Below are 14,499 nucleotides of genomic sequence, written 5' to 3' on the forward strand. Positions count from 1 at the left end.
TATTTTTAAATTTATTTGCTTATTTGTTGTTTTAAATGGCAAATCATAAAAAAAATAATTATTTAGATAGAGGTCTGAGAAATCATGTATATAAATGATTAGCTGTTGATCAGATTTTTTTTTTTTCCACCAGAGAAGCTACCTAAATGAGTTAAATTTTTTGAAGACACTGCAAGGTAATTCTGTGGGAAAAGGGGTTCCTAGCTCTGCATTCAACCTGTAACACTAGAACTAAGCTAAGAAAACCTGGGTTCAAATCCTATCACTGTCATTTAGTGGTTACAGGCAAGTTAGTTGGCATCTCTAAAATGCAATTTACTAATTTATTCAGTGATAATAATTATTCTGGTTTCAGATTGGTTTGCATGAGTGTCTGATGAACAGATACCATGTGCAGGACATGTGGCACTAGAGCCAACAGTGATAGAAGACAGATAAATCCTCTCCCTTTATAGAGCTTACATTCTGGGAAAGAAGACAGACAAGTAAAGTAAATAAGATAATTTCCCTCTGTGGAAAGTGCTGTAAGGGGAAGTAACAGGATATGCAATAATGAGTGACGGTGAGGAATGATTGTAGACCAGATGGTCCAGTAAAGATGATATTTGAGAAAAGGACAGAAAAATAAGAAACCAGCTATACAAAGACAGCCAGAAAATGTTGTAGGCAAAGAGCACTTTGAGTACCAAGACTATGAGAGACAAGAGAGAAGGTTATAGAAAAAGAAGGCATGAGGCATGTGAAGATCAACCAGGCCAGAGCATAGAGATGGAAGTTGAGGTAGGCACAGGCCAAGATTCACTGTAAGGAGGAAATTGGGTCACATAAGGGAAATGCTTAGCCTCCATGTTTAGCAAACAGTGCTAATTATTTCTAGGACACAATGACTTGATTTCTCTTAAGGATAAAACAGAGAGGGTGATATGGCTGCGACATCCTTCTCCATGCAGACAACCAGAGATGACCAGCAGTCCTGCACCCCCTCTCCTCCTTCTCTACTCTGTGTTTTCCTCCCAGAAACATCGACTCCAGCAAAAGAGGAGAGGAGCAAGAATGAAATGTTCTGACCTCCCTACCAGCAGCTTCTTCGGTGGGTGTACTTTGTGCCATTCTGTGTAAAATGTATATTTCTTTTTCAATTAAAATTGATCAGCATGACTAATACTAAAGGGCCTGGTGCTTTAAATCCACTAAGAGTTAGCATGTGGGCTGTGTGGGAAGCTGAAACATAACCACAGAAGCACTCACAAAACTGCCTTTGATGCTACAGAAAAAGTCCCAGGAAACGGGGTGCAGGGAGCTCAGGTAAGAAGGCAATCTGCTCCTGTATCTTTGCATGTTTCTTGTTGCTACTTGTGATGATGGGCTGCTCTCACCAAAAGGAACAATTATACTCTATGAATCTCAATTGGCATGCTATTATCTCAAAAAGGACATATAATCTACAAAGTCTTGGGCATTAGGTGAGGGGACAGTGACATGGGTTCATAAATGTAAAATGAAAAGCTCCCTTTTATTTCCTTATATCTAACATACTGGAGGAAAATTTGCTTTTCCAGCTGCTATCCATACTTCTCCAAGGGAAGATGCATTCAGTAATTTCTTGTGTCTGCTGAGGTTGTGAATTTGGACAGAAAGCTACTATGCTGGCTTTGTAATCTCTTGTAATTTAACTTTCCATGAACTGCAAGAAAACAGAAACAAATCTACATATTATTGTGTGTTTGGGGAAATGGGATTATGAACAGGGGAGGAGGCAATGAGGAAGAGGGTGTATTAATTTGATTCATAGCCATGCAAAGAAATGCATGAAACAAGGCTTGGTAAACCCTAATTCGTTTAAAAAATGAATCTGAAGTAATTCTTCTGTGGTGTATACTGAATCTAGAACTGAGGCTAGCCAACTATGAATACTTTATGAAGTTGTATTTTAATCACATTAATTTATTAACACCCGAAAATGCATACGTGACCATAGTTTCTAAGAAATATACTCCTCTTACCATCTTTGGTTTGGTATTATAACTATGTTTCATCATAGCATATTAGTGTTAATTTTATAGACTGAATTTCTAATATGACTTGAAGATGCAATTGTGGTAGTTATATTTCATTCTGTGTCTAGCTGTATGTATTAAATTTGCTGGTATAGAAGGATTTTTAAAAATTCTATGTGAATGAAAATACTTGGTGAAAGGGCTGTTTTCAAGTGATGCTTAGGTAAATGAAGGTAGAGATAATCTTACTAAGTATTATCCAATCTAGTTTCAGTCTCCCTATCTATAGAAGCAACTGTAAGACACAAATACAAACTCTGCAATCACAAATGATTAATGGATCCACTTCATCCTTAACTGAAAGTGGTCCATGGCATGACCCATGAGCACACAATGGTAACGCAGCTCTGGGCTCTATTTAAATTATGAGAAGCATCTCACTGATCTGCCATATCCTCAAAGTGACCTTTCTTGTGACTCATATTTGAAACAACTTAGGAAAACTGTTCCATATGTCAAACTTTATTTCATTCAATTTTCTCCTGGTTGAAAATTGACACTAAATATGTTTTGTCTTTCAGAGCAGTTTCCTTTGGGAGCCAAAGGCCTGATGATGTATAATCCTTCCTGAAGGTTTTATGGCAGGGCTTCACAAAGCAAACATTTTTTTCCCCTTATTTTATATCACCCTGACAAACAGAAATGCTGAGCCATTTAATTACAGAGACTGCCTGACACATCCAGAGAGTCAAATATTCTGGCGGCATCTAGCTGAAGGGGAAATATGCACTGAATTCCCAGAGTTACTTGTCAAGACAATGACACCAAGGAAATTAATAAATGATCTGGTGGGCTCAACAGTGGATGCTGTGGTGCACCAGAGTGGTCCCCACGGCTCTGTGTCAGCACTATTAGCCTTGCAGCATCACATCCCAGGATGGTGATACTTTGACATCAGGCCGAGCAGCGAGGACAGGATGAGCACAGGTCAGAAGAACAAAGGTCAAGCCCATATGTCATGAGCTGGTCTGTGCTTTACAGAAACTCCCAGAATTAGAAATTGCACTCTTAATTCCCAAACTAATTCACAGAAAGAATCTGTACAGATACAATTGAATATCTCTCCTTTAAACTCCAGGATCTGAGACAATCCCAATACCATGCATGAGTGCACTAAGACACTACTATGTCCTGTAGTGTTTCAAAGAGCCAACACATAGTCAGAATGTGTCAGGTTACCTTTCTTTAATGGCCTTTCTTCCCTTTGGAACAGTTAATCCCTGTGATAATTTCCAGTCGCCTTTATAGCAATAACTAAAAGTATAAAAATCACTCTCTTAGAAGATTTAAATTTGGCCAGCTTTAAATTTTTCTTTTTTTCTTTCTTTTGTTAATTACACAGTAAAAAGAGAAAGGAAAGAAAAAGTACATCTACTACTAGGCAGGCATTATTCTCAGCACCGGGACTGACCAGCGGAAAAGATATACAAGGTCACAGTATCTAAGATGATTACATTCAAATTGAGAGTTGGGAGACAGAAATAATGTACAAAAAGATAAGATTACTTGAGGGTTGTAAATGCTCTGAATCAAACAGCTTACAGAAAGATACAGAATGGTTGTAGAGGAGTTAAATTCCTCAGGATGGCCTGGGAAAGTTCATTTTGAAGTGATGATTTTTGGCTTGAGACATGAAGGATAAAAATGATGAGGGGGGGGGGGCAGACATGAAATATTTGGATGAAGAATGTTTCAGGAAAAAGGACTAACACGTGCAAATACCCTAAGACAGAAATAAGGGTACATAAGCTTTGTTGAAAGAAAGGTCGATGTGACTGAATGAAAGGTAGAGTAGATAGAGATGGTGTTGGGGAGGTTTTCAGAGCTTACATCATGTACAGTATTATAGGCATATATTTTGAAAAGGATGGAGTAAAATTGTCTTTATTTGCAGATAATATAATCCTGTATGTAGAATATCCTATAGAATTTACCCAAAACCTACTAGAGTCCATAATCAAATTTAAGAAGATACAAAATTGATGTATATTACCTTTCTAGGAAAGAAAAATCCAAAAGTTAATCAAGAAAATTACATTCAAAATAACATCAAAATGACTTAAGTTCTTAGAAACATATTTAAGTGCAAAACCTGTACCTTGAAAACTATGAAGTATTGCTGAGGGAAATTTTAAAAGATTTATATAAATTGAAAGACCTATGTTCGACAATAAAAAGACCAAATATTTTTAAGATGGAAATTCTCCCCAAAATATTCTATAATTTAATTCAATCCCTATAAAAGTCCATCAGGCTTTCTTATAGAAATTGATAAGCTGGTCTTACAATTGATAAGAAAATGCAAAAGACCTAGAATAGCTAAATAATTTTGAAAAATAACAAAATTAAAGGACATACTACTTGTTTCAGGTAATGGTGGCATCAGAACAGACATTTACATCACTGAAACAGAACCAAGTGTTCAGAAATATATCCTTATATTTACGAATAATTTATTTTTCAAGGGTACCAAGGAATTTCAATGGGGAATGAATGGTATTAAAAAAAAAACTGCTGGAACAACTGAACATCCACATATTTTTTAAAAAAATGATCTAAGACTTTATCTCATGCAACACACAAAAATAAACTCAAAAAAGATCATAAATCTGGGCGAAAAAGCTAAAATTGTGCATCCTTTAGAATAAAATATTGGAGAAAATCTTTGTGAATTTAAGTTATACAAATATTTCTTAGTTATGACACTAAAAGTATAATTATAAAATAAAATATTGATAAATTGAACATTATTTTAAAAATATAGGTACTGCAAATGACACCATTAAGAAAATGAAAAGGCAAGCCACAGAATGGGAGAAAATATTTTCAAATCATATTAGGGGTACCGGTTAATAATAGCAGATTTTGTAATCAAAGAAAACATGATAATTTCAAGAGAAACATCAAAAGTGCTTTATGCAAAGTCATGTCCATCGCTAGATACACATTTCCCCATCTTTCAGGTAATTTGTGGATACCGTCCCAATAGAACTTTACTTGTTTTGAGGCAAACCATTCAGAGACTCAATTTTCCACTTTTTCGTATGTTTTGAAGGGTTGCTTAGAAAGTGCGTGTGCCATCGATCGGAATAAGTAGTAATCTGAAGGAGCAAGGTCTGGTGAATACAGCAAGGTCTGGGTTAATACTTCCCAGGCAAGATCTTTTAATGTGTCTTTGACTGGTTTTGAAGTGTGTGATGGTACGTCATCATGAAGCAAAATTACTTTGCCATGTCTTCTGGAACATTCTGGTCGTTTCATGATCAAAGCATGGTTCAAATTGATTATTTGTTGTCAGTAGTGATCAGTATTAACGGTTTCACCTGGTTTTAGAAGCTCATCATACACCACACCTTCCTGATCCCAACAAATGCAGAGCATTCATTGTCTTCTTTCCGAAGCGATTTGGCTTTGCAGTCAATGTTGATGGTTGACTTGGATCAACCCATGATTTTGTGCATTTGGGATTCTCAAAATAAATCCACTTTTCATCGCCAGTCACAATTCGATGCAAAAAAAGACTTTCTTTTGTGCCGTTGAAGCAGCATTTTACTGATGACTTTTCAGTTTTCCATTTGTCTTTTGTTCAGTTGATGTGGCACCCATTTTCCTTCCTTTAAAATCTTTCCCATTGCTTGCAAATGATCAGAAATTGTTTGCTGAGAAATGTTTAATCTTTCTGCAAGTTGTTTTTGAGTTTGACATGCATCTTCATCCAATAATGCTTGTAATTGTTGGTCTTCAAACTTTTTCAGTTGACTTGGACGTCTTTGTCTTTCACATAGAAATCATCACTTTTAAAGCATTTAAACCAGTGTTCACAAGTATCTTGAGATAGAGCATGTTCACCATAAGCTTCCTGAAGTATTTAGCAGCACTTTTCTTCAAAATAAAGTAATGAATTAAAACTTCCCATAAATGCTCTTTTTCTGGCACGAAATTTGACATTTTTAAGCGTAAAAATATCTATGATGTTAATGCCTTCAGCAAATTTGACATATGAAGTTTTTAAGCTTATTGTAAGTACAACAAAATAGCATACATATCAAATCGCATATATATCAACATATGTGTAACTTCATCTATTGAAAAAATCCTCATTATTAACCAGTATACCTATTATATCCTACAAATGTTGTGTATCTTGTACAAACATCTCTTACAACTCAATAATACAGAAAAAAATCAATTTTAAAATGGGAAAACTGCATACAAATGGACAATAATGACATGAGAAGTTTCTCAATACCATTGGACAATAGTGAATTGAAAATTAAAACCACAATGAGAAAGCACTGTACATTCACTAGAAGGGCCATAAACAAAAAGACAAGCAGAAGCATTGGGCATGTGGAGAAACCAGAAGACTCATCCATTGCTGGTAGAAATGTAGGTCTATAGCCTACATTAAAAACAATTAAGCAGTTTTTAAACTTATTAAACATATACTTATCATGTCATCCAGTATTTTCACTCCTAGGTATTTACCCAAAAGAAATAAAAACATATGTCTGCACCAAGATTTGTTCACCAATGTTTACAGCAGTATTTCTCATAATAACTCAAAAATAAAAAGACTCCAAATATCTCTGAACTGGTGAACAAAGAAAATGTAGTATATCCAAACAATGCGTTACTGTCCAGCAAAAGATCAAATTACTAATTTATGCAACAACATGAATGTACCTCCAAAACACTACATTAAATGAAAGAAGCTATACACAAAAGACTAAATATCTTATGATTCCACTTACATGAAATTTTTAGAAAAGGCAAATCTACAGATATAAAAATCTAATTAGTGATTGTAAGAGGCTGGGAGCAATAATGAAGACTGACTAAAAAAATGCAGGAGAGAACTTTTTAGGGGTAACAGAAATGTTCTAAAAGGGGATTGTGGTGATAAATGTATAATAGTATAAATTTTCTTAAAAACGTCTGTACATTTATAATGGGTGAATTTTGTGACATGTCAATTATACCTCTATAAAGATGTTTAAAAAGCCATAATGTTGTCACTGCCTGTAGTTATAATTATTACCTAAATGTTAAGTATTAATTAAATTATTTTCACCAATTTTAGTCTCATTTTCCAAGATAAAATCCTAATTGAACATTGTATCCCTATTGACTGATGTTGATGTTGCTGCTTTGTATGATTTCACCTTAAGTGGCCTTTTTCAGCACCAATTATCCTCAGATAATGGAGAAGATTTATATTACTTCATTGTATGCTGTGTCAGTTAGGAGTAGTTAAAACCCAATTGACAGCAGTGTAAGATTGGGTGAGGTGTTTGTTTTATACAACAGGAGGTGTGGAAGTAGGTGGTTACTGGTAGGTTCAGTGGCTCAACATGAAACGAGATGGTGGTCTCAGCTTCAGTGAGTGTTTGAAACAGCAGTAAGAGAGGAGAGAGAAACACAAGATGGAAAGAAAACCTTCCCTAAGTAGTGCCACTAAACTTTTGGTTACCTTTCCTTAATCAGAATTGAATCACTTGACAAGCTCTGGCTGTGGAGGAGGCTAAGGAAGAGGATATCACTTCCGCGACTATAATGAAGATGGAAATGGAGAAGATTCAAAATATGTCAGCTTAGGCAATAAACACCAATGGTCATTTGTATCAGTAATATCATTTGGGGAATGTCAGAATAGGAACTAATTGGATGAGGATCAGCTCCCAGATATAGGGTGCTTTGGTCATTCATGTAAGAAACGAAATGGGAACGAATATATAAAATAATCTCTTTTTGTGTCATCTCTGCCTTCAGAAATATGATTGCATGAGGAAACCAGTCCCATAATGTTAATCTAGCACTATAATTGTAGTATGAAATATTACCTGACTTCCATAAAGCCATCCAGAAAAACACACACAAAAACATAGCATGGAGTCTCATCCAGATGCCCTGAATCCCAACTTGGTGCTATTATACAATAACTTTGTTCCTTGTTTATCTACTGATTGTTTTTATCTTTTCTTTATTACTAGTCTTCAGAGAATGACTTTTTTCCTACCTTTTTATCAACTCCCCTAGTTGTATCCTAGTTTTTTGTTTTTTTAAAAATATATATATTTTATTGATTTTTTACAGAGAGGAAGGGAGAGGGATAGAGAGTTAGAAACATCAACGAGAGAGAAACATCGATCAGCTGCCTCCTGCACACCCCCTACTGAGGATGTCTCCGCAACCAAGGTACATGCCCTTGACCAGAATCGAACCTGGGACCCTTCAGTGCGCAGGCCGACGCTCTATCCACTGAGCCAAACTGGTCAGGGTTGTATCCTAGTTTTGAGCACATACATCCTTGGCAACAATTTAGCTGAGTTATATCATCAGATAACAAGAACTCTCAGTTATTCAATGAAATGTCTGAAAGAAAGCTATCATTGTGATGTTCATGTTTTACATGGAAATGTTCTATGATCTACTGATGGTGTCCCCTGAGAAACTTTAACTCCTCCAATATCTACTGTAAAGACCTTGCTCACTAATGTTCCTGGGATGGATTTATTGAAAAGTACCATTTTTTCATGAGTTCCCAAAGGGATTGTGGAGATCACTAGGAGCCTCCTGATAATTGCAGTTGTAGAGTTTTCCTTCACAAAATCCACTTGGGAACATTTTCTGTTTGTGATGTAACCTTCTTCTTCTTCTTATTATTATTATTATTATTATTATTATTCAGTGTATCCTAAAATTCAAAGCAAAGATGCCACTCTATTTTTGTGGGATGAATATGAGGGAACTAGTCAGGCAAGTTAGAGTATATAAAATAAAATGGCATCATCTTTTCAGTCCCTGTAGTCTTCATGAAGCCATGCCACCGACCGAGCACCTGGAATTGAAAACTATTTTAATCAAAGGACAGAACACTGGCCTTGGGATTTTGACATGAAAGAGCAAGCACTGAAAGCCAAGGCCCATGAGTCTGGTTTTAAGGAGTGTTTATACCTGAGAGAATGTGGTAGCAATGCTTACATTGGCAGACAAGACTTTTCCCAGTGAACATGTCTATAGCAGCAACTTAATGAGATAGAGAGAAATCAGGTGAGTAAGGTAGAGATGAAGAATAATGATTTCAATGTCAAGCCAACACATCTGGAGCACAGCAAATCAAATGATTCTCCTCACCTTTTTTTCAGAACTCAACATCGCATTAACTCTCAATAAAATACTTCTTTATAATAGCAATAATTTCATATAAGTTTCATGAAATAATTACTCAAACCTCATAAGAGATGGAAACAATTTAATTGGTTTAAGTCCTGAAACACTTGAGAGTCATCTATATCCCATACCAATCTCTACTCCATCATGCACTGTAAAGCATCAGCAAGCTATAATTATATAATATAATTAATATCAACATTAAAAATGTCATCTCCACACTGGAGATAAAAATACAAAGAAATATCAGGCTTATCGAAGCAGAAGACAAACTGGTACCTCCAAATAACAATCCACATTTCTATTTGAATGCTACCCAAACCCTAGAACCATCAATGATACTGATATCCCCATTAGCTGAGTACATTCTAAGAGCACTGGACTTTAACAAAAAGTGGAATATACAGAGAAGACATAGAACCTTTCTAAGGATAGGACTAAGGCTATCTTAATTTGGGAGTAATTAAATATTTCTAAACTTACTGTTTTCCATATTTATACATGATTTACTGACAGAATTTTTAATCCTAACTAATAGTTAAGTGATAAAGTATGGCCTCCTAGCAGGCACTTTCAAGCTTTCAGGACATACTAAAAAGCCACTACAATGCTTTTTCCCCCCCTTGGCTCAGAGAATTATTCCAAGATTCATTTGTTACCTCCCATTGGGCACTTCCAGGTCAGCACAGGGGGGAACTTATTGGTAGAATTATACACTCCAGGTCTTTGTCTTGAACCCCTTCGGGCCTTGATCCTTGTGGACATAAAAAGCCCGATTTATATTGCCTACTTTGGGTATTACTCATAAACTTTATTGAACATTGTTACTAAGTTTTCCCCCAGTCTCCACACTCCTTAAACTCAAGGCAATACTAAAATACCCAGTGTTTTGTTTAGCTAGATTTACTCTCTGCCCTCTGATAATAACCCTGCCCTGCTTTAGGAAACGTTTCCTCCCCATTTTCTGTGGCCATCATGTCACCTCCAATTACAGTATCTCTCTACTCTTAGCCAAGAACATCACAGGCCAATGACTGGCACACTAGAGGAATTATTTCCTAATATTTTATATATGGTATTGGAAAGGATTTTATATATGTTCTTTTTTTCCAGTGGGTCATGAACTATAAATATGTTACCAGAGCTATGACAGTCTGACAATACCAATTTTTGGCCACATCAAGTGTTGGGGACAACATGAAACAATTGGAACTTTTATGTACAGCTGGTGGTAAAATATTGCAACTGCTTTGAAAAAATGTCTTGCAGTTTATTAAAAAGTTAAGCATACACCTACAACATGACCCAGATGTTCTACTCCTGGGTATTTACTCAAGAGAAATAAAAGCATATGTACATACAAAAATTTTATACAAACATTCATAGGATCTTTATTTGTAATAGCCCCAAACTAGTAACAACACAAATGCCTGTAAAATGTTAAATAGACAAATTGTGATCCGCACGTGTACACACACACACACACACACACACACACACACACCAAACTTTGCCATGATAGAAGTCAAAGTATCCTGAAGAAACATGTCTGCAGAAAGATGTGTAAGTCACTAGATAAGAAAGGTCAATAAAGGCAGAGTCACATCACTTATCTGACTGGGAAGCAAAGAGACTTGAACTCTGGATTCCTCCTCCAGGATGGAGGAATCCCAGATAACTTATCTCGAAAGCAATGTAGCAGGAACAAAGACACTGCAAGGCATATGTTTGGACCAGCGTTTCCTTTAGGGAAGTTAGGCATTGCAAGTTGAGGAGTTTAACCTCTAGTGTTCTGAAGGAAGGTAGGAAGCAAGGAGGCCACACACATGGGGCTGGCCCAGCAGGGGGAATGTTGTAAATTTTGACAGTTCTTTGGTTTAAGAATTCAGGTTTGTTCATGTTTTCTCTAGTACATGATTATTTTAATGGGCTTTTAATCACTTGCTGTGGACTTTAATTTATTTCATGTGGAAGAACAATAAAATTATAGTGATGTCTCTAAAGACCAAGCAATGACATTTATTTTGGCGGTGCCTATTGATTCCGTTTTCTCAGTGTGTGAGTTGTGTGGAAGTAATGCTTTTTCCATGACAAATACTCAAAAAAGTTGCATTAACATTTTTCGGCTTCTAGAACAAGCAGAATACTTAGAAACTAATGCAATACTTGAGGAAGAAGTGGCCTGTTGCCTTAAAGAAGTTTGTAGATATGGGACAAATGCCACATTAGATAAAATCTTAAACACGTTTTAAAGCAAATCTTTTCATCTTCCCCTCTGAAACATATGCCAATCTATCCAATCTTTTCACCTTCCAGATTCCTTCAGTTCTTACCTGGATTAATGGCAACTGCCTAACCTGATTACACTTTTATCCACTAAAATCCCTTTGGGACAAAGAAACCATAGAGATCTTTTAAAAATAAATGTATGATGCCAGTTGGGTATTGGAAACATCAGGGAGGACACTTTGTAAAGTACATGATTGTCTAACCACTATGCTGTAAACCCAAAATTAATACAAAATTATATTGACGGAAAACTGTAATTGAAAAAGATAAATTTAAAAAAAGGTATCTTCTGGTACAATGGAGAAAAATAAAGTCAGATATCGTGTTGACCATTCACAGAAAAAAAGTATAGCATATATCAGATTGTGTCACTTCTCTGCTTATAACATTCATGTGGCTTTTCAATATGTTGGGATAAAACCTAAATTTCTTTTTTTTTTAAAAAAAAACAACCTAAATTTCTTACCAGAACTTGTGATGCCCAAAACCACCGGGCATTACTTAACTCCTCATCTCAGCCCTTACCATTCTCCTCTGTGCTCACTCTACTCCACCCACACTGGGCTTCTTTCTGTTCCTTGATTATGCCATGCTCCTGCATGAGGGCCTTTGCACAGGACCAGAACAATCCTCCTCATATCCGTGTTGCTGCTTCCTACTCAGCAATCAGGGTTCATCTCAAACATTTGTCCCCAGAGAAGCCTTTTCTGATCACCCGGTGTAAAGTGTTCCCTATCCCAGGACGGTTTTATGGTTATCATGGCACTTACAACTTTCTGAGACTGACCTTTTTCTTTATTTGTTTACTTATTTATCACCTGTTGCCTTACTAGAATTAAGCTCTTTGAGAACAGGGATCTTTTCTGTTGTAAATGTCACTCCATCTCTAGTGTCCACAATAGTACATTGTGGATATTAACTAATTATATAGTTTGTGAATTAATAAATAAATAAAAACAAAAAAGAATTCCAGTTGCATTTATTATTACCCAGTCATCCATTTGATGTAGAAATAGGGTTAACCTATTTGCAACCTCCTATGAAGAATGATTGCTCTTGACCCCCAGTGGCAAACCACTACGACACTTAACAGAGTATCCAAAATCAAGGACTAGTATTTCAATGCACACCATAAGGCTGGGCTAGTACTTTTCATAAAGTGCAAGTGTTGGCTTATCATAATTAAATATCAGAACTGAAAGAGATCTTAGGTAAATAATTGAAATATAACATTAACAACAAAAAAAAAAGTAATAGCTAACTCTCATTCAGTGTAAACCATGTTCTAGTCACTGTTTGAAATGCATTTGATGTATCACCATATTTAATTCTACTTAAGTTAGGTACTAACGTTATACTCATTTACTGATAAGAAAACCGATTCAGTAAGTTGTCCACAGCCACACAGCTAAGAGTCAGATAGCTGGTGTATGCATATCATTCAGTCTTTAAACTCATGCTTCCATCTGAATGACAGACATTGTATTCACCCCAGATATTTGTTTTCTGAGCCAGAATGTGTCCTTGCAACCCTTATAAGCATAGTGCTCCAGGCAGAACTTGCTGACAGAGTGGTATTGGTACCCAGAGAAAACCTTAACCATTCTAATTTTAGAGATAATCTATTCCAACCTTCTTGTTATATAGATGAAGAAGTAAATGTCCAAAAAAGTTAATTTTTCTGAGGTCACATAGTGTCAGGACTGGAACCTAATGGTCACTCTCCTCTTTACGAAGCACCACAGTAGTCATCAGGGAATGGTCAACATCAGAGCATGTATATAGATTGGGGGTTAGAAAGAGCACATCTAGTGTGAAAAGATGGCTATGAACAGGTATGATATGCTATTCTACTAAAGATGCCTGGAATTCTCCTAGAAATTGTTTCTAAACAGACCCTACTGCAGATATCACAGACTCAAATGACTTGGTCTTGTTTTGATTAGTACAGGGGAAATAGCACTACTGAGTAAAGCATACAAATATTTACTGAGCACTACATGCCCAACGCCCTACTAGGTGGTAGTATGAGCTCAATGAAAGCAGGTGAGATGAAAATTGTTCCCTTATGTCCTCAAAGGCAAAGCAGAATGGTTTTCTTCTGCCAAGCAGAGAAGATAAATGCAGAGAACAGGAAGTGGGGATATTATCCTTCCAGGAACTGGTAATGGCCTTCAGACATGTAGTCAGCTGTGCATAAACTTTCCAGGTGAATTGTTTAAAAACTACTTAGGGTGTATCTTCTTTTCCTCATTTGTTCTTTAATTTGCAATTCTCTTGTTACCTTTGAAAATCATTAAGAGAAAGGTGCAAATCAAAGTGGGCAGGCAATGTTTAAGTTCAGTTACCAAGTCAGCAAGATGAGTATAAATGCATTTGGGGTGGAGCATATGTGTGGTGCAGAGGGCAATGTTTGCTTTTTCTCTCCTCTCATTATCTAGTGCAGCCTGCCAGGGCCCTAGGATGTGACCCTTGATAGATTATAGGAGTCTTGTTGGCAACATCTGCTGATTCTACACTGGCAAAATGAGAATTAAATATCTGCTAAAGCTCTAGAGACCAGGAAATTTCTTTTGCTTACCTGGTGCTTTATCTCCAAAAGTGACTGTAAGGAAAATCTTGTCCTAATGTATTGGAACCATAACATATATTTATGGGATGAATACAGAGATCAGTTGTGCCTTCTTTGGAATCACTATTAAACCAACAAGTCACTATAGTGTGTCTGTGCAGAAACCTCTGAATTCTAAAAAGTTTTCTTACAAATAATCCCCTCTGTAGCAAATGGCCACATAGCTGTAGATCAGCAGCTTAATGCGAGTTCCTGTCAAAGTTGATTTTCCCATTCTCTTATAACAGAAGGGAGTTAAATGAAGCTGGAAAAAACTGTTACAACTATCTGACTCCATTAAAGAGAAGAAAAAGCCCAGATTGCCTCTTCTTCTTCTTCTTCTTTTTTTTTTTTAAACTGGAGTAGACC

This window comes from Eptesicus fuscus, chromosome 4 (assembly GCF_027574615.1).
Source record: "Eptesicus fuscus isolate TK198812 chromosome 4, DD_ASM_mEF_20220401, whole genome shotgun sequence".
In the NCBI taxonomy this organism is placed as follows: domain Eukaryota; kingdom Metazoa; phylum Chordata; class Mammalia; order Chiroptera; family Vespertilionidae; genus Eptesicus; species Eptesicus fuscus.